Source organism: Taudactylus pleione, unplaced genomic scaffold (genome assembly GCF_031769625.1).
Source record: "Taudactylus pleione unplaced genomic scaffold, aTauple2 ptg000573l, whole genome shotgun sequence".
Taxonomy (NCBI): Eukaryota; Metazoa; Chordata; class Amphibia; order Anura; family Myobatrachidae; genus Taudactylus; species Taudactylus pleione.
Window position 1 is genome coordinate 5,285,160 of NW_028284975.1, and position 21,907 is coordinate 5,307,066.

A 21,907-nucleotide genomic window follows, 5' to 3' on the forward strand; every position below is an offset into this window, starting at 1 on the left:
GGAGGGAAGCAGTCCTGTCAACGTAAATCCGGAGTGCTCTGACTACATCCAAGGATCTTGAATTGGAAGAGTCATCCTTAAACACCGGAACCACGATAGGCTGGTTTATATGAAAAGCTGTCACCACTTTTGGAAGAAAAGTCCTTTGAGTACGCAGCTCCGCCTTATCTTCATGGAAAATAAGGTAAGGAGGGCAGCAGGATAAAGCACTGAGTTCTGACACACGCCTTGCCGAAGCGAGTGCCAAAAGCAGAACCACCTTCCAGGTTAAGTACTTTATCTCCATGCTCTGTAATGGCTCAAAGGTATCAGACTGGAGGAAGGCAAACACCAAATTCAAATCCCATGGGAGGCACAAAAAGAGGTTTAATCCTCAACGCCTTGGAGAAAAGTCTGTATATCCGGGAGCAAAGCCAATTTTCTCTGAAAGAAAATGGACAACGCGGATACCTGTACCTTTAATGAACCAAGACGAAGGCCTGCTGTGAGACCAGCCAGAAGAAAAAGGAGACGTGATACCTTAAAGACTCAAGGAGGAGAATTACGTCTCTCACATCAAGCCACATATGTCTTCCATATGCTGTAGTAATGTTGAGAAGTGACTTCTTTCCTAGCCTGAATCATTGTGGGAATCACACTAGACAGAATACCCTTTTTTCTGAGGACGGCCCTTTCAGTAGCCAGGCCGTCAAACGAAGCCGCCTTAAGTCACGATAAACAAATGGGCCCTGAAGGAGGTCGTCCTGAAGCAGCAAGTGGCCACGGCTCGTCTATTAACAGATTCTTTATCTGGGAGTACCACGCTCGTCTGGGCCAATCTGGTGCTATCAGAAGCACCTTGATCCCTTCTTGCTTGATTCTTTGAAGCAGACGCGGAATGAGCGGAAACGGAGGGAATAGGTAGACGTAATGAAACTTCCATGGAGCCGTCAGTGTGTCCACTGCAGCGGCTCGTGGGTCCCTTGTTCTGGAGTAGTAAACTGGTAGTTGGTGGTTTAACCTTGACGCCATAAGGTCGGCTTGAGGATAGCCCCACCTCAGAGTTAGTTGCTGGAACACCTGAGGATTGAGTGACCATTCCCCTGGATGAACATCCTGCCGACTGAGGTAGTCGGCCTCCCAGTTTTCTACTCCTGGAATGAAGATCGCAGAAATCGCTACTGCAAATTCCTCTGCCCAAAGCAGAATCCTTGTTACCTCATGGCAGCTCTGCTTTTTGTGCCGCCCTGCCTGTTTATTTAAGTCACTGCAGTGGCATTGTCCGACTGGACTCTGATTGCATGCCCCTCCAGCAGCGGATGCGCCAGCTGGAGAGCATAAAATACCGCTCTCAACTCTAGGATATTTAAGGGCAATCTGGCTTCATGCTGCATCCAGTGCCACTGAAAATGCTTTCCCAGAGTCACTGCTCCCCAGCCCCTCAGGCTTGCGTCCGTGGTGAGGAGGGTCCAATCCCACACCGCAAACCTTTTCCCCGCCAGCAGGTGGGGAAGGTTCAGCCACCAAATGAGAGATGTTCGAGTCTGAGGCGCCAGGAGAGAGGTGGGATCCTGACCACTGGGAGAGGAGATCCAGTTGAAAAGGCCGGGCGTGAAATCTTGCATACTAAATCACCTCGAAAGCCGCTACCATCTTCCCAAGAAGGCGGATACAGAGATGTACAGACACTCGGCGATGTTTTAAGATCAGGCGCACCATATGCTGAATGGAGGCAGCCTTGTCTTGAGGCAGAAAAACTCTTTGCTGCACTGTGTCCAGTATCATTCCCAGGAATAGTAAACGCCGTGTAGGGATCAGGGAGGACTTTTTGAAATTTAGTAGCCAACCGTGTTGCAGGAGGATGCTCTGAGTTAAGCGAATGTCCCTTAACAGCCGAGCTTCCGAAGAGGCCTTTATCAATAGATCGTCTAAGTATGGAACAATGACGACTCCCTGACCATGCAGTAGGGCCAACATTGCCGCCATAACTTTTGTGAATACTCTTGTGGCCGCCGAAAGTCTGAAAGATAGGGCCTGGAATTGAAAATGCGACTCTAGGACCGCAAAACTAAGAAAGGCCTGATGGGGGGGGCCAGATTGGGATGTGGAGATAAGTGTCCTTTATGTCTAAGGACACCAGAAACTCGTTCCTGTTGAGACCCGCTATAACGGATTGGAGAGATTCCATCTTGAATTTGAAAACTCGAAGATGTGTTTAAATCCTTGAGATTGAGTATGGGTCTCATAGAGCCGTCCGGCTTGGGCACCACAATCAGGCTGGAAGAAAACCCTTGACCTCTCTGGTGGGTCGGAACATTCACTATTACCTGAGACAATAAAAAATGTTGTATTGTCTCCTGAAATTCTCGTTTTTCTGCAACCACAGGTAAACCGGTTCTGAAAAAACAAGAAGGAGGTTGGACCCTGAAGTCCAATTTCAGGCTGTGAATAATGATGTCCCTGACCCAGGCATCCTGGCAAGACTGGATCCAAATGTCCTTGAAGTGTAAAAGGCGCACCCCAACCCTGGGATCCCCCAAATGAGAAGGAAGGGAGTCATGCGGCAGGCTTGGCAGCTGCCTTGTCCTGCTGAGTGTTGGAGGCGGCTGATGCTGAAGCTCTACCTCGGCCTATGGAACCTCTTGAAAAGGCTGGACCTCCTCTGGAACGCCCTCTAAATCTTCCAGAGGCACAAAAGGATTGAAAGGAGGGACCTGTCAAACGTCTTCTAGTAGGAGGAGGAGGAGCTGCAGATGGTAGGCAAGTGGATTTCCCACCTGTAGCTTGTGAGATCCACTTATCTAACTCCGATCCGAAAAGTACCCCCCCAGTAAAGGGAAGGGCCTCTACCGCTCTCTTGGACTCTGCATCTGCCTGCCATTGACGCAGCCACAGAGCCCTTCTAGCAGATATAGCTAATGCTGAAGATCTCTCGGATAGATTACAAATGTCCTTAGACGTTTCCCCGAGGAAAGCAGCCGACTCTGCAATCTGTTCGGCTAACTGAATTAAGTCAGTTTCTTCGAAAACCAGTCTTCTAAAATGATATGTATTATACACAGCTATGTTTAGTGGTCTTTTAAATGAGCATATCCAGAACAAAAAGGTATTTGATAAATCAACTCGTTTCCCATACAAAGCATTCCATCAAGCAGTGAAAAAGTGAAAAAGAGGAGAAGTTGCCCATAGCAACCAACCAGCTTTGAGGTAGCATTTATTAAATACAGTCTATGGAATGACTCGGAGCAGATTGGTTGCTATGGGCAACTTCTCTACTGCTTGATACATCAACCCCAGTTTAGATTACCATTCTGCCAAATGCAGGAATGCACCGATATGGTAAAATCAAATAAAGCCAAAAGAGCTCAAAAAGTATATAAAATATCCCAAAAGATGACTATCCCATGATATTCAACCTGGTAAACAAAACCCCCAACTAGAATATGAAAACAAAAAGGTAAAACTCATGTTAATAACATGATAAAATGTCAGGTGGGTGACTATACAAGTGTAACTCACTTGTTGCCAAACACCCTCCACTTCCAGAAATAATTGAGCAGCAGAACTGTTAAACTAAAAAGGATAGTTAAGCTCCTTTAAAAAAATAAAATATAAAAAAAAGTGCAACTTGCAGGACACATCCACACCATTAATTATGGATTTCAAAAACGTACTCAAAACATACAATGGTCAATGACATTTGAGTTTAATTTATGAACATAAGCTATGTAGGAAAATAAGCAGATTTTATAAATGCACCCTTAAGATATACATTGTTTCTTACAACTTTGCAGACTCAATTTGTCACTCATCTCCTTAATCCAACCCCAACCATGTATCCTTTCAAAATCACTCTACCCTTAGGGTCATATTCAATTAGGTGCGAAAAGTAGTGTTTGGCGCCAGTGCCAACTTTTTGCACATATGTGCGCATCGCGCTGTCCGATATCCACAGTTCACTGGCAATTGGATTAACATGCAAAAAAATTCCATAGGCAGAAACCAGCAAAAGCTTCACCATCTCAGGCATCTTCATCATCTCAGATATAATGTGTAAAATCTCTATTTTTGGTTAAAAAAAAATAATAATAATTAGAACCCTTTGGACACCCCCCCTAATGACTAATTTTGGGGGAGAAATTAGCTTAATTACCCCTAATAATGGCATGTCAATTTTGGGGCGGAAATGTAAAAGTGTTGGAAAATGTGTTTGGGTAATTTTTTTTTTTGGGGGGTGTATGATGGGACAGGCATTTTCTTTTAGGATTGCAGGTGGCTGTAGCAGGTTTTCCTTTTAACCACAAAAATATACTAGCACCCATTTAGCTACAGCAATTTATTCCAAAGAAAATAGCTTTATATAATTTTTTCACACTTAAGCAAATATGCATATAACAGCCATTTGACTCACTTAAAGACAAAATACTTTTATTAGGGCTATTTCTTAAATTTCCAGTGTCAGTTAGACTTATGGGGTTAATTTGCTGTACTTTGCTAGTTTCACCATGCGCAATTCTCACACATGCATTTGTTTTGCAATTGGATAGGACGAAGAGCGGGAGCGTTCATAAAAGCTGGCGAATGCAGTGATGTCGCCATGCAAACACTTTTAGCCAAACATGACTTTTCACACCTAATCGAATACGGCCCTTAGTGTGCAATAGGGTTAGGATAAAGAATATGGCCCTAGCACTACCCATGTCACTGGTGCTCCACCACCTTGCCACCTAATCCCTTCCAGTGTCAAATCAACACTTACAATTTTAGCTCACCAGCTCAGATTGTTAAAATTTGGTACATGGAGAGTATACGTATTCTAAGAAAAATACAATTATTGTATTTAAATCTCAAGCAGTTTCCAAAATTTGTGAAGTTTTCAAAAACACACAACCAGCATATTTTCAAATCACCATAGCAGCTCTCCTAATTAAGCTAGAGAGATGGGAATGGTGTCATTTTACTGAGTTTTTTAATGCCCTTTCCTATGATTTACACCAAAACAGGCTTTGTGAGGGGGGGGGGGGGGGGGGGGGAACAAAAAAAACTAATATATTTCAAACTGAAATTTCTTTATCATTACTACCTCAAAATCTGCGTCGACAAAAAAGTTCAAATAATTTCTGGACATATTTAACATTAGTATAAACTGTTTTTCAACAATTGCATTTGTGCACCCCAGTTTTTTTGCATGCCCGGAACCATTCAGTTGTTTCTGCTGACAAGCGCAAATGCATGATTTCTGCTTGCACCCTCCTGATGTGGTGAGCAGAAATTGAATAGTCCCTGTTTTGGGAACAATATGGAGGACATTTGACGGGTTTAGCATTTTTTCACAGCTAAACATATGGGCACAACATGCGTGAAAATCTGCAAAAATCATTGCCTGTCAGTTTATTCGTGCGCACAAAAACAATTCAGGTTTCCCTTAAGAGTTTTGATGCACTGTGGTGAGAAACAACTGGCATGCAGATTATAGGACCCATCCTAAATCTACACAGCAAATGTAAGCCATTTATATAGGAAGTGCAAGTACAGGAACATTAGTAAATGTGATAAAATGCCAGATTAAGCGCAATGTGAATAGCACCGAGGAGTTCCTGGAGCTATTCAATTGTCCACATCTCGCTCAGTAAAAGTCGGTTACTGCACCTCAAGCCAAACGTTAAGTTACAGCAATCAGCATTCTCCGACTTAAGCGCTGGCCGCAATAAGCCGGAAAACAGCAACGCTGCCGGCACTTATCGGATTTCTGCTCAGTAGAAATCTTTTAAAAGATTAAAATCGAACTAAACAGCATGGTCAATTGAATAGCTCCAGGAACTCCTTCCCAGCACTATTCACATAGGGGGCGATTCATTGCCGCACAAAGTGATGCATTGGAATAATAATCTGTCAAATTTATAAATTGATTATAAATTGATTGAAGAGGTTCTGGAAGTGTTAACAATAGAGGTTATAAGTCCTTTAAAGATAGCAGCCACATAATCCATAGTCCAACCAAGCAGCGGGGAAGAGGGGGGGGTTAGGCACTTAGAGGGAGGGGATTAGGGTTAGGCACTTGGGAGGGTTAGGTTAGTTAGTACTTACCTATCCACGATCAGGATTTCCAGCACTGTCAGGCAGGCGCTGCCGGGAATCGAAACGCCAGCCATGCGGCCGGCGGTATTTCATACGGATTCCCCTCCTACATCAGTTTTTTCTGCCCCATGTCTTTAAATGCAGTGCAAAGGAAAATAGTTTTCCCGTTAGGCACTTTCTAATATATCTAAAAGAAGCACAAAACTCTGTAGTAAGAAAAAAAGATAAATACAACTCATGTACAAGAAACAGAAGTACATACGTCGCCAAAGGAGATGTAAGGGTAGAAAAACCCTGCTCATGAGCTTAGTCATGCAGTGTTGAAACAGGAGGATGCAAAGTTACACTAAGGGAGGAGGGAAAAAAAAAAAAAAAAAAAAAGTCCTGTACATATCGCTCATCTATATGCATTTTTAGGGATTACATGCCTCTACTTGCAAATGAGAACTTCTGTAGGACTTATTTTGTGTCTAGCTTCCCTATCTTGCATTAGTTGTGGCAGGAATCGGTGCTGGAAAATGTTTGTATGTTATTATACCCCCCAAAAAAATAAAAAATTCAAATTGCTATACATAGCTTCACATGATTTCAGCTTTGATGTCTCATCGCAGTCTGATTTTACAGCAAAAATCAGCAGAGATGTGCTAAGCATCTCTGCACATTTCACAGAAGGGGCGACTTATTGTTCACCCTCATCAGCGTGCCGGTTCTTCGTACATACTGCGGAAAATGACTTACAATAAGTGAAACAGGAGCATCATTTTCTCAATGGTAAGTATCCCTTTAGTAAGTGCACCCCTGTAGCTAAAAATTCTGTTAGTCTGTCATGACCTGGGTGTTCTATGATCTATCAGACATCCAGTTGTATGTTAAAGGATCTAGTTAGCAGGGAGGAAATACAAAAATAAAATAAAGTGCCAAACACTGTGGTAAATGAGGGACACCCAAGAGTAAAAACAGGGGGCTCTTCACAGGTGTGGTTCTTAAATTAAATAACCAGCCAGCATCATGCATAGAAAGGCTAGGCTGCCCTGGTTATGATTACAAATAGCAGGGCAGCAAGGTGACACTGCATAACAGACTGACAGATGGGAGAATGTTGGGGCATGTACATAAGGCACGTCATTCACAATTAGGGGATGTCTGCAAGAAACTCAGCTAAAACAAATCAGCAAAGGGCAACAGTGGACACAAGCACATGCTCCAGGAATGTGATGTCTGTGCATGAATTTGAAGTGCAAGGCAAAAAATAAGCCAATATCTGTAGATCCATTGGCCACAATATTTTGGCTGCGGTGAGAGTAGCCAGTTTCATAATAAAGTGGTCCAAGAACTCCTCAAAGCAATATGAATCCAGGATGCAGTGAATCACCTATAACAGCTATGAGTGCAGGGCTGGTCGCACAAACAATTGAATAGCTCCTACAGACTAGATGGGAGAGAAAAACTTAAATAGCCCCCTATATGAGCAACAATGATCGCACTAAAATCCACCTAGGTCACCATTCAAAACACAAAAGTGCTTTAAAATTAGTTTCATGTATATTCATTATGCATGAGATCAGGCGGCAAATAATGAAATCATAGAAAATGAAGTTTATTACTACTCAATTCTGTCTAATTTGGAGGTCGTGGCCGAAGTTAAGGTGGCAAGTGCCAAGCAGACCGATGCAGCAAGTCTGCCATTGACATTACGTATGAGCTTGTGATGAAATAGCCATCAGGACATCATGTGGCTCTAACGCCTCACTGGCTATAGCATGCACGTAGTTAGGAGGTGCAAGATTTTGTAGGGGGTCATGCGACAATAGAGAACCTACAGATCTACCACAGTGACAGATTTCTTTTCCCATCCTGACAGTTAAGAAAAGAAGGTGTGTTGGACAGAGCAGTGAACTTGCTCCTGAGCTTGTTGCACCTCTAAATTCTTTGCTGCACAAACTGAGGATGCCAGGCCAATACAGCACAGCAATGATTTGAATAAGATGCTATCGTCATAACAGGCTTCTTTCTCAAGGCTATAATAAACCTCACATCCTCTTAGGGATTCAATTGTTTTATCGCACCCGATTTCCCATATAAAATGACAGAAGTAGAGTGGGGGCCTACTCATGGCTGTGGGTAAAAACAATTGAATTGCCCCGAAAGCTCACAAAATAAGCAGTTGTGCATAAAGTTAGATCATATTCTAATTTACCATTAAGGCCCATATTGAATTAGTTTTGCGTACGCGATAAAGATTTGCCTGCCGAAGTTTTTGCCTACATCGCATATTTTAGCCACGGAAACTTATCGTGCACGTACCCCCGATTTGCCCTATTCAATTCCAAAAGACGCGAAAACGAAGATACGCGATGTCAGAATCAGGGAAATCAGCCTGAAGCCCCCAAAAAGATGCGGAAACATTGGGATCAATATAGTAGTATCCGGTTAGCCCTAATGAAACAGTTTGGTGTACTTAAGTTCACACAATTGCCACTACTTAGCGTCTTTGCACAAGTGGTGAAGAAATGGCATAAAGCAGTATTTTTAGGAGAAAAATATTCCTGTCAAATATGGGGTACTTGAAAAATGGGTGCAAGCATATGAAACTTAAAAACGCACCTTCAGCAAAAGCCTGCAATGAAAAAAACACCTTAACCATACTTGCAGTCCCCCAAAAGTCTATTTTGATACTTTGTACCCCCACTTTGAAAAAGGGGGCAAAAAAGTAAAGTTTTTTGGGGGGGTGTTCCTCACTTTTTCAGGGTTTTTTTATGCAGTTATCCTTAGGAGGGGCTGTCCCAAGGGTGCTGAGTGGTTTCCCCACCTTTACACCCCAAAAATAGCGATTTTGCACTTTTTTCTCCACCTATTCATAGGCCAACTTTTTTCACCCATAAAATTTTTTGCGTATGCGAAAAAGGGTTTGCAATTCAATAAGGATATAAGCTTCCGCCTGGCGAAAAGTCGCAATCTGCGATACTTTGTCGCACTTTTCGCTTCTATTTGAATACGATCCTAAGTTGACTAAAGAAGAAAGTTGGCTTCTCGCGGGCTCGCCACAAGGTTATATTCCCCCTCTATGCCCACGGATGGTAGGGAATGACGCTAGGCACTGGCTGACGACGTCAAGGTCCTCTCCATCATCAATCATGGTAATTTCTAAATCCTTCACAGAGAGGACCCTGATATCTCCAGCGTCATTCCCTACCATCCAAGTGGGCGTAGAGAGGGAATATAACCACGTGGCGTGCCCGCGAGGGGTTAACTTTCTTCTTTAGGTGGGGACAACCTTCAGTACTTTGGGTACGTAAAGTACACAAGTACCATTTAAAACATTCATTGGGTTCTATCTGCAATGAGTCCGTAAAGTACACAAGTACAAAAAAAAATTGTAGTGGGACCACTGGCAACAAGGTTTCCATTTTTTTTTTCACTACCTTCATTTACACATAATTCGTGCTGGCAACAGGTGAGAACTACAAATGGTCTCATGACATACAATATTCACTAGTTAAAAATGACTAAACTGTAGCACACATTTGATTTCCCTAAACTAAGCTTTTACATGTCACTAACATTGACCAGCTCCACCTTCAAAACACCATCACAATGTGCCAATAATATAAGGAGACCGTCCAAAGGGCAGAATTAAATTGTTTGCAGCCTGACTAAGCCATTCAATTGTTGCTCCTGTTGGGCGTGAACAGCTGCCGGTACTAGCATTTCAGCTCGTACCTCCAGAAGTGCGAGCTGAAATGTGCAAAATGACCAGTTTCGGCACCCAAACAGCACTTTTTGCGATCGCATCCAGCTTATTGGACGGGTTTATCAGTTTTACGTGGCTACACCCCACCTCATTGAGCGTAATCAGCGCGATATTCTATTCAATTGAATCTCGCCCCGCATTCTCCTGTCACTGTAGAGGGTAGATCAGGCGCGAGAAAACAATTGAACTCCGCCCATAATGTCCAGAGAGTATAAAACAGATTTAGTTAAGGTTAATCATTTGAACACAATGCTCATGTGAGGGACATCAGGTCTTTTATTGTAAAAAAGTTATCAGAATCAATTTAGATTAAAAAAATATATATATTCCTCAATTAAATAACTTGTGATAAACAGCATTATGGTTCTGAAATCAAATTAAGTCCAGACACTTTAGGGGCGATTCAATTACAGACGCCCCCGCTGGACATCTACACAAATAGGAGCCGCCTAAAGCTGCAGAGGGACACATTCCTTCTTGCAGCCTGCTGATGAGGTGCGAGAAGTGTCTAAAGAATTAGTTAGGGCCCCCCAAAAAAGACTTGACAGGTTTAGCCACTGTGCACGGCTAAACCCAATGCCTCTGGCAGCGATAACTACTAACATGCGCACAAACGGAGAAGCAATGAAATTGCTCCGTTGGGCGCCTTTTAGTATAGATGCACAGCAGGGGGAGTCTAACAATTGAATTGCAGCTATATAGATATTTTTGCAGTCAAGCAATTACCTGTAAACTGCACATGCATCTAATGCTGGCCATGCACCTCCGCGACCAGTATCAGATCAGATTCACGAACTGACTCCCTGAAGCTCCCTGGTAGTCCCGGCAGCATATTTGTTGTTTTTTTTAGCACACGATCTGTCGTACGATCGCCACACGTGCTCATAAAGGAAAAAGTAATTGAAATGACTTGAATGGACGCACGATGCATCGCATGCATAAAGTAAACGGTACGATCTGCACACGATAGGATGGAACATATGTGCTGCACATGTGATGATATGATAAGTTTATAGGAGCTGCGGGAGCGCGCATCGGATCTTACTCCAAAAATACACGCTTTCCACAGGATCCATCGTAAGACTCGTCGAAAATCGGGCAATCGGCCCGAAATCGTGCAAGTTGTATGGCCAGCATAAGTTGCACTGAATCAGCTCTCTGTCCAGTACTACCATTACTTTATTAGATACATCTGCTGAAAGCAAATACCAATAAACTGGTCACGTGGCAACAACTCAATGCATAAGGCATGCAAACATGTTCATTCTAAGGGGGACAGGGCGGCTATCACAGAAGGGCACTTCAGCGCACGCCTATGGTACTGGCCCAAAAAAGGGGCATTGTCACTAGAAAAGGGGCATGTCCTTGAGATGTGCCCCCTTTCTCATCACTATAGGGTGCGAGCCCAGCATTCAGATGCTGGGCTGCCCCCAAGCTCTCCCAGCAGTGTGAATACATGTTGTGCGATCTAGTCATTTGCTGGTGATTGTTTCAACTTAACATTCCGCCTGTGGGACTTTGGGGTGCTGCCATAAGGGCAGGGTGCATTTCAGCAAATGCTAATTGAGCAGGGCACAGCGCCGGCTGAAACAGCCTAGCAAGAACACAAAAAGTTTTTATTAAAAACGCAAGCATGGGCAAGAAATGTGATCCAAGATGTTGACCATGATATGGATTATTAGTGCCATATTAGTTTGAATATCTGAAATTACAGATCTGGAATTCCACACAGAAAAAAAAAAAAAAAAAACACAATCAATAGTATACAGCTAATGAATGCAAAAAAAAAAAAAAAAAACTAAGCCGTAAACAGTTCTGTGGGCAAAAATACTGCTCGTTGATCAGAGAATAGCCAGACTTATAGCAGCTAACCACAAAGCAACAGTAAATAAAAAACAATTTCTTTTGACAGAGTGGTATGCAAAAGAGAAACTAAACGTACAGAAAACCTTGAAGGATGGGATCCACTCCTGTTAGTTAGGAACAGGAAACTGAGGCTACACTAGCTCACCAACATGGGACACTTCCTCGTCTGAGGGATCTCAATTTCAGCTGCGACATGCAGACTTGAGTCAAAATTTGTCATGAACACGAATCCATGGATTCGTCCTGTCTTGTGTCAACAGTTTAGGGGTAGTGTGGTGTAATGGCAAGGGATATATGTATTTTCTCTATCTGCACACATTGGGCAGCTTAATACCAACTGAGCATCACTTAAATGCCACAGCCTACCTGACTATTGTTGCCGACCATGTACTTCCCTTCGTGCCCACTGTCTACCCATTTTCTAAAGGCTGCTTCCAGAAGCATAACATACCATGGGGGGAGACTTATCAAAGCATGGAGAGAAATATAGTACCAATCAACCTGTAAAATTGTAGTTAGATGCTGATTGGTTGGTACTTTCCAAGCTTTGGAAGGTCTCCCCCATGTCAAAGCACGGGTCATCTCAGGCTGGTTCCACTAGCATGAAAATGGCCTTCACAGATCTCAATCCAATAGAGCATGTTTGGGATGTGGTAGAAAGTGAAATTTGCAACCAATAAAACCGGGTACACACTATACAAAATATCTTCTAAGTGTGTACCCTGAAAACCACCCAGAGGTGAGCAGAGGGGGGCCACAAAATCACAGCAGCTGTAGGCAGTGCTGCGCATGCACCGCTTTCACGGATGTAACAGCGCATGCACAACACTGATTACAGCTGCGGTAGGTAAAGGTGCGTACACACGGGACGATTTCTTTGACAACTGAACGATAACGATGTTAACGTTCAGTCATCCAAAAAAAATCGTTCAATTTCTGGCCAAAGACTATGAACAATAACTACCAATGCACGCTCCCGTTTGTAGTTGGTAGTTATCATTCATCGCCCGAACCTCCCATCCAACCTGACGATATTGTCAGGTTGAACATGTTTGGGTGAGGGAGCCCGGCACTGAACGATTTTGTTTGTGCTCAGTTAACGACACTAAGCACAGCCCTGCTGAGGACACACAGGACAAGGTCTTTCATGAACAAAATCGTCCAGTGTGTACGCACCTTTAGATAAGGCAGCGAAAACTATTTCCGGAAAAGCTGTCATTACAAATATGACAGCTTTTCAAAATAGTTATGGAGTGGAGGAATGATTAATTCCTCCGGTAATTAGGTAGAACTCCATGCGAGTTCTAAACCCAATTACCTCCAGAGAAATGTTTGTCATAATTAGGGGTGTGCACCAGCCACTTTTCGTGTTTTGGTTCTGGATCTTTCTTAGTGTTTTGGATCTGGATTGGTTTTGCCAAAACCACCCTTCCGTGTTTTGGATCTGTATTTTTTTGAAAAAAAAAAAAAGGCATAAAAACAGCTAAAAAACACAAAAGTTGTGGGTTTTTCTGCTCCTATGCTATTAACCTCAATAACTTTAAGTTCCAGTCTATTCTGAACACCTCACAATAGTGTTTTTATGTCCAAAAGGTTGCACAGAGGTAGCTGGATGACTATGCTAAGAGATACGAGTGGGCGGCACAAACATGTGGCCTATCTAGGAGTGACACTGCAGTGGCAGACAGGATGGCAGTTTGAAAAAACTAGGCCCCAAACAGTACATAAAACAAAGAAAAAAAAAAGAGGTGCAAGATGGAATTGTCCTTGGGCCCTCCCACCCACCCTTATGTTGTATAAACAGGACATGCACACTTTAACAAACCAATCATTTCAGCGCCAGGGTCTGCCACACGACTGTGGCTGAAACGATTGGTTCGTTTGGGCCCCCACAAAACAAGCTGGCTATTAATCTGTCCCTGCACAAACTGGCTCTACGGAGGCAAGATGTTGTCCGCATCCTCCACCGATTCCTCACCCTCTTCAGTGTTGTGTACATACTCTGAGTATTAACTCGTCCCCGCTGGAATCCACCACCACAGGTCCCTCTGTACGTTCTGGAGGCTGGTCTCCCTGGAAGAGTTGATAAATCATTTTTAAGAACATCTTCTCCACATTTTGTGGAAGCAACCTCCTACGCCTTTTGCTGACAAGGTTCCCGGCTGCACTAAACACTCTTTCAGAGTACACACTGGAGGGGGCAACTCAGGTAAAATAGAGCCAATTTGTGCAGGGGCCTCCAAATTGCCTCTTTTTCCTGCCAGTACAGGTACGGACTGTCTGACATGCCTACTTGGATGCTGTCAATGGTGACAGTATCATATGCAGTGACAGACATGTCAGAAATTGTTGCCAGGTCCTTCAGTCCGGACCAGATGCCCAAACTTGGTCCTGCCTGCCCTGCATCACCGCCAGCGGGTTGCTTAGGATACCAAGTTTTTTCCTGGCAGCCCCAGTTGCGGGAGAAAATGAAGAAGGAGCTGTTGACGTGTCACGTTCCGCTTCAGCTGACAGTGTTTTCACCAGCAGGTCTTTGCACCTCTGCAGGCTTGTGTCGGCCGGAAAGAGAGACACCACATAGGCTTTAAACCTAGGATCGAGCACGGTGCCCAAAATGTAGTGGTCTGATTTCAACATATTGACCACCCTGGAATCCTGGCAAAGCAAATGAAGGGCTTCATACACAAGTCCCACATGCCGAGCAGAATCGCTCCGTCTTAGCTCCTCATTCACTTTCTCCAGCTGCTTCTGCAAAAGCCTGATGAGGGGAATGACCCAACTCAAGCTGGTAGTGTCTGAACTGACTTCACGTGTGGCAAGTTCGAAGGGTTGGAGAACCTTGCACAACACGGAAATCATTCTCCACTGCGCTTGAGTCAGGTGCATACCCCCTCCTTTGCCTATGTCATAGGTGGATGTATAGGCTTAAATGGCCTTTTGCTGCTCCTCCATCCTCTGAAGCATATAGAGGGTTGAGTTCCACCGCGTCACAACCTCTTGCTTCAGGTGATGGCGGGGCAGGTTCAAGAGTGTTTGCTGGCACTCCAGGCTTCAGCACGCAGTCGCTGAATGGCGAAAGTGGCCAGAAATTTTTCGGGCCACCCAAAGCTGCAGAGATGCTGCTACTGGTGACGCTGCTGTTGCTGCGTAATGTGATACATCTACCCAGTGGGCTGTCAAAGTCATATAGTCCTTAGTCTGCCCTATTCCACTTGTCCGTGGTTAAGTGGACATTGGGTACAACGGCATTTTTCAGGACACTGAGGACACTTTTTCTGACGTTTCTGTACAGTCTCAGTATCGCCTGCCTAGTGAAGTGGAATCTAGACAGGATTTGGAACCGGGGGACACACTACGTCCATCAATTGTCTAAATCCCACTGCACTAATGGCGGATACCAGACGCACGTCTAACACCAACATAGCAGTCAAGGCCTCAGGTTATACGTTTTGCTTCAGGATGACTGCTGTCGTACTTCATCCTCCTTGCTAAGGACTGTTGGAGGGTCAATTGGTTAGTAAAAGTAGTGGTGTTCATCATCCCAGAGAGGAAGTAGGAACGACTCCCAGCAGCAGCAACAGCAGGAGGCATAGCAATGCAGGATCCTCTGGAGGAATCCCAGATAGGAGAGTCAGTCATGCCAGTGACATGGCCTGCAGGACTACTTCCGATCCTGACTAAGGAGGAAATTGACGAGGAGGGAGTTGACGGTGTGGTTTGCAGGTGCTTGGATACAAGAGGTCTACGGGATTTAGGTGTCCCTGGACTGCTTACGGTCTTAAACAAAAAGTTTCTGAACTTGACAGTAACTTTTTATGAAGGCGCTGCAGGTGCCGTATAAGGGAGGATGTTCCTAGGTGGTTAACGTCCCTACCCCTACTTATTTCACCTTTACATATGGTACATATGGCAAGACAGTTGTTGTCTGGATTTGGATAGAAATATTGCCAGACCAAAGAGGTGGAATGTTTGGTCTTCTGCCCAGGCATGACCGTGATGGGCTTTTTCATCCCACGGACAACAACTGTCTCCCCCGGAGCCTGATTTAAACAAACCACATCACCATCAGAATCCTCCTCGCCAACATCCTCCTCAGCGCCAGCTACACCAGTATCCTCATCCTGTTGTACTTCAACTGTGACATCTTCAATTTGCATATCAGCAAGTGGACTGTGGGTGCTCCTTTCAGCACTTGCAGGGGGCGTGCAAATGGTGGAAAGAGCCACCTCTTCCCGTCCAGTGCTGGGAAGGTCAGGCATCGCAACCGCCACCACACTTGGACTCTCCTTGGGGATTTGTGATATCTTCTTAGAACGCACAGTTCTTTGCTGTGCATTTGCCAGCTTAACTCATTTGATTTTTTTTAGCGGGAGGAGGGCTTCCATCGTCATGTGAAGCTGAACCACTAGTCATGAACATAGGGAAAGACCTTAGCCGTTCCTTGCCACTCCGTGTTGTAAATGGCATATTGGCAAGTTTACGTTTCTCCTCAGATGATTTAAATGTTTTTGGTTTTTTTTTTAAGGTCATTTTCCTGAACTTTGTCATTTGGGATTGTATGTTCCCTCTACTATGACATTGGGCATTGGCAGACGACGTTGATGGCATGTTATCGTCTATGTCATGACTAGTGGCAGCAGCTTCAGCACTAGGAGGAAGTGGTTCTTGATCTTTCCCTTTTTTATTTTTATTGGAGAAAGTTTGGTCTTCCATTTATGTTATATTGATATATACGTGCGGTTAAGGCGCACACAAACAGAAAATAATTTTTTATTTTTGTTGGAGACTAGTGCACTTTGTGGGTTACACCACCCTTTAAGAAATGAGCCAGCCGGCCCTTTACTTATGAGACACAGGTGCACGCTTGACGCTGCTCCTTTGTTGATGCATGTGCAGCTACAGCCTACACAATTCACAAAGACAGAAAATATTTTTTTATTTTGTTTGGAGTGTACTTTGGGGGTTACAGCACCCTTTAACGGTCAAGCCAGAAGGCCCTTTCCTTATGACACAGGCGCACGCTTGGCACTACTTTGTTGATGCACGTGCGGCTACTACGCACACAATTCACAAACACAGAAAACAATATTTATTTTTTTGCACTGGGGGGGGGGGGGGGGGGGGGGGGGAGGTTGGAGGGGAGCACCCCTGATGGACAGAGCACCCCCTGGACAACACTACAGCACCCCTTTAGGACTGGGACACTGCACAGGACTTTGGAGTGGACACAGCCCCTATGGACAACTGACTGCACAGCACTACTCTGCCCAGCAGCCCTAACTCCCACCCTCCCTCTTCACTGTCCACAGCCGAGTGAGAAAACGGCACCGACGTGGGTACCTTATATAGAATCCAAAACCTGCGAGACCCGGAAGGCGGGATGACGACGTTTTGCCTCGATTTCAGTTCCGAGTCAGGCGGGAAAAGTCGAGCCTGACTCGGATCGGCCTCGGATCTGGGGGGGGGGGGGGGGCTCGGATTTCAGAAATCCGAACCCGCTCACCCCTAGTTATAATGAATAGGCCCCCTAGACTGCAAAGAGTTGTTGGCTGCTAAATTTAACAGATAGCTTACCAAAATTACGACAAAGTAATAAAGAATTTAACATCTTAAACATTCATTTTAAAAAAACTTGTACTAAAAGGAGACTTTCAATAGGATTATGTTATAACTGGGAACTATACTATGCCATTTCATATACTCCCAAAAGCATAGGAAAATCTGCCCAAGATGTTGCACAAAAACTGCTTAAATGTAACATTACAAAAAAATAAAAATTAAGAGCTGTAATAAAATGAAAAAACTTTAATTGCTCAAGAAACAAATAAGGAGTGAAGGAAGAAACGAAAGATACCAAACAGCACAGTAAAATAACTATAAGATAAAACATTACTGTAACAATGGTACTAGGAGGAATATCCAAGAGTTGTTAAGTGCCAAGTGTGCTAAACCAGCACTATTTGACATTTACATTAAAATCACTTAACTATATCAGCAAACATCTAACGATTTCAGCAGCCAAACTATTGTATGGCGACTGAAAATCAGAGGCTTTAAAAAAAAAAAAAAAAAAATGCACACTAGTGTCTTATCGTTAAGTCACTAGCAGTTTTACTTGCGGGTATACGTACTAATCTGCGGCTGCCAGGTGTCTTTTGTGGGGGTCTCAGCTTGTGTACGAGCTCTTAAGAAGTTTGCGAGTTCTCGTGCATGCACAGTGGGGCCGGCTAGGAGGTAAGAGCGCATCGGCACTAGGCTGTGTGTCTTGTGCAGATTCGCCAGAGGGAGTTCACACTCCAGTGGCAGATGGTAATAGATTTTTTTTTTTTTTTGCTTCCTGCTTCACCTCCATAATAGGTGAAGCAGGAAGAGCTATAGCAGCACAATCAGTGCCACTATAATACATCTGCCCTAAACAACTAAAAGGATTTAGTACAGAATGCCTGTCAAAGTAAAAACAGTAACAAAGATTTAACTTTTCCAATGAAGGACTATTTACCACATAAGAGGAAACTTCTGTTTAAAAAACAGAATGGTCTTGATTCAATTCAGCACGATGCTTAACAGCCCAAGGAGGAAGCTCCCAGAGCTATTCAATTAAGTGAGCTGTTTGGGCCGACTAAAGGATTTCTTCTCGCACCCTCCTGACAAAGCAGCCACTATTGGGGACGATTCAATTAGATGCAATAGCTGACTAAATCTGACTAAAGTGCCGGCCACGAGGCTGTTTTCAGGCTTAGCGTGGCGCCAACAGCCTTGCGACTAAACAGCCAGGTCAAGAGCCGTATTCAATTTGAGCGGACCCGCGATATTTTTTCGCCTCCCGAACTTTGCCTACATCGTGTTTTGTAAGCAGAAAAGTATCACGCGCGTTCCCGCACATCCCCGTATTCAATTTGAAAGTAGGCGAAAACAGGACCATGTGAAACTTAAAGCGGAAAGTACTGTCAGATTTGGGGAAATCAGCCTGACACCCCTCAAAAGATGCTCCGACATGGGGGAGCTCTATGATACCCCCCCCCACCCCGATTTGGCTTGCTGACGGTATTGTGTTTTTAAACGGGCACAATTGCTGCTAAATAGCGTTTTTGTATAAGTGGTGCAGAAAAGTATTGTGGATTTTTTTTCTGGAGGAAAAAAAAATTAAAAATACGCGATAACAGCTGAATACGGGTCTAAGTTGCAAGAACCACCATTCTCTGACTTAACTGGCAACTGTCAGACCAAACAGTGCACAGAATTGAATAGCTCCAGGAGCTTCCTACCGGGGCTATTCAGCATCACATTGAACTGTATGCTGTTTCAGTGGGGCGGGGCGCCCTGCCCCATTTCTAAATGCAGAATGCACCCTGCCCTCCGACGCGGCTGAAAGCCTGCGGGTTCTGTCCCCTCCCACGGGCCACTGTCTCACGTGTGGGGGAAACGTTGGAGCATCGGCCACCACCGGTGAATGGATGTCAGGTGCATGCACCCAGCATCCATTCACAGTAACCGCAGCACTTGGGGGCTGCCCAGCATGTCCGCAAGTGCTGGGCACGCCCCCAAGAGTAACGAAAAGGGAATGAGTCAAAGGCTGGTCCCTTTCCATTGGTCACACCCCCTTTTCAGACACATGTGCGCCGAAGTGCCCTTTCCCTAGGTCCGGCGGCATGCAGCCTAACCTAGAGTGAACACTAAGAGCCCAGTAATAATAAAAAAGGATGCATGTTTCCTAGGGTGTTTAGAATGAGGAAATGTAGACAAGGAGGCCCATGTTCGTGGAAACTAGGAGATAAAGAAATTACTAACAAAAAGGGAAGTATTCCCATCCTGGGATAAACAAAAAGCTGAATGAAACAACCAAGGCTGCATAAATACTGGTTCTTAAAGTCTACTTAGAAAGTTTCTAAATCAAATTTTGTATATATCTTAAGGGAAGTGAAAATAAAAATTGTACCAAAAAGCCTATACATTTGTGCCATTAACTTGCTTGTGAAACACTTAAAAGCCAATGTTATCCAAACCCAGTCCTCATGGCGCACTCTGTCTAACACTATCACTAGGTACACACTACATGGTGTGTACCCAGTGACATTGCGACGGTACAATGAATTGCACCATCCGTACACACTGCACAATGCAGTGAACGACGGCACGATGTGTCATTCCGTGCTTCATCTAGCAGCATGGCGTCATTCACCGCATTGTCCTATCTGCTATGCGACACATACAATAGATTGTTCAGATCCACAAATCGGAACAATATATTATGCAATGTATTGCGTAGTATGTACCCAGTTTAAGAAAATTATTATAAATACACAGCTTAATTATCACAGTTTGATATACCCACCTGTGCTGCAGCAGGGATATCCATGTCTGGACTGATGGGGCCATGAAGATAGGGTTTGGGAAATTCAGCCTATACTGTATGCACCTCAAATATGGTGCAAACTTCAATGAAATAAGGCTTATTTCACTTTCATTTGGCTTGAATATAACATCCCATTTTGACAGCTTCAATGAACACAGTAGGACGCGAGCAGAAACACCATTTGGAGTTAATAGTGCAGAGAAAATTGAATAGCTCCAGGAACTCATTCCCCGCGCTATTCAACGTCACACTGAATTGAATCACCCCCACAGTTGTAAACACATTATTGCAAAAGGGTTTGAGTGGTAAACACCAGTGTATATAAGCAGTCTTACATCATTTTGATTTCTGTAAACGCAATACATGCTCATAAATATACTTACCAGAACATGGAGGCCAGGTCAAATATGTAAATAATCAGCAACTAACAAAACAGGCCTTACTCAGTTGTCATAGACGCTTCTTTAAATTAACATGCATGGGAACTCAATTCAGTGTGAAGGACGCAATGGGCTCAATTCAATGCGAATTGAATAGCGCTGGGAAGGAGCTCCCGAAGCTATTCAAATCTGCGCGCTGTTAGGTTGGGGAATGCCCGTTCTCCCGCCTTAAACAGGGTGTTTAGTTGCGAGTACGGACGTTCTCAGACTAAACTTCCCAGCGCGATGCTGTTTCCGCCACACTAAGGGCAGAAAACAGCATCGCGTCTGTACTTTAGTCGAATTTCCTTAGTCTGGCTTAGCAGCGCGCTGAATTGAATAGCTCCGGGAGCTCATTCTCGGCGCTACTCAAGTTGCGTTTTATTGAATCGTGCCCTTTGAGTTGAATTCCACTGTAGTAAGGAATGGAAAAAAAATAAAATTTGGAACTAAAGAATTCTGTTAACTACAAAACTGTAAACATGCCAATTAATACTGGTAAACTTTGTTAGAGAATGTGCTAAACTGAAAGTGTCACGAGCCCACCACCCTGAGTAGAGAAAGTATCCCCGGTAGGAAACTACTAATATAGGCAAAGATAAGGCTCGGATGGTGGGGGGGTACTAAACAGGTGAAGAACCAAATAACTAAATCTTAGGAACATTACTTCCTACAAAAACAGGCCTAAGCGGCTGTCATCATCATCGAGGGTGGTTTTACAAAGAGGATGTTGTGTAGTGGAATTCATGTTTATGTGTTTATGTGTTTAGTAAATATAACCAACACCCCGACTTAAATTACAAACTGTCAGTGGAGAGGCAGTCAGAATGAATACACAACTAAACAAAATGATATACCTGTTGGTGAGGGGGGCAGTGTATAAAGCAAAATATTAAGTAGCACTGAGCACTACGATTTGTACATTGATGTTAGCCGTATCTCACCATCGAGCCCCATCTGCAAAAATGTATTTATTAAGAGGACTTGTTGGAAGAGCCAGTGTGGTGTGCCCGGGCAGAGGCGGTCCCTAGCACTGGCAGTACCACCGGGTACGACGCCAGGTTATTATAGCAAGGGGACACGTCCTGTGATGTATCAGGGGAGGCACCCAGTTACCCTGCCAGCAGCGGTATGATGTATACAGAGGGCCCACACACACACACTGACCTCTCCCAGCCACACGTGTATGCGGTCACAGTGCGGGCCACCACAGCCAGGTAACCAGCAGCCGGCCCTAGGTCCAGATACAGAGCGCAGTCCCCCATCGCGCTGTGTGCGGCAACAGCACAGAGGCAGCGCCGCCATCTTACACTGCGGGCTCAGCCCAGGGAAGGAGCAGCCGGCGTTACGTGTGCGGAGATGGCGGTAAGGTACATTACAGCGGGAGCGCTGCTGCGTGCGGCGGGGGAGGGGGCAGCCCGGTGCAGCCAGCACGTATCAACGCCCGGCCCCATCCGCCCG

General features: G+C 44.5%; 1 protein-coding gene across 2 annotated transcripts in view; it reads right to left on the minus strand.

Moving 5' to 3' along the window:
- The window catches only part of UBE2D3 (ubiquitin conjugating enzyme E2 D3), a 68,414-nt gene that overhangs the window by 45,891 nt on the left and 616 nt on the right, over positions 1 to 21,907 (minus strand). The gene's annotated exons all lie outside the window — the stretch shown is intronic.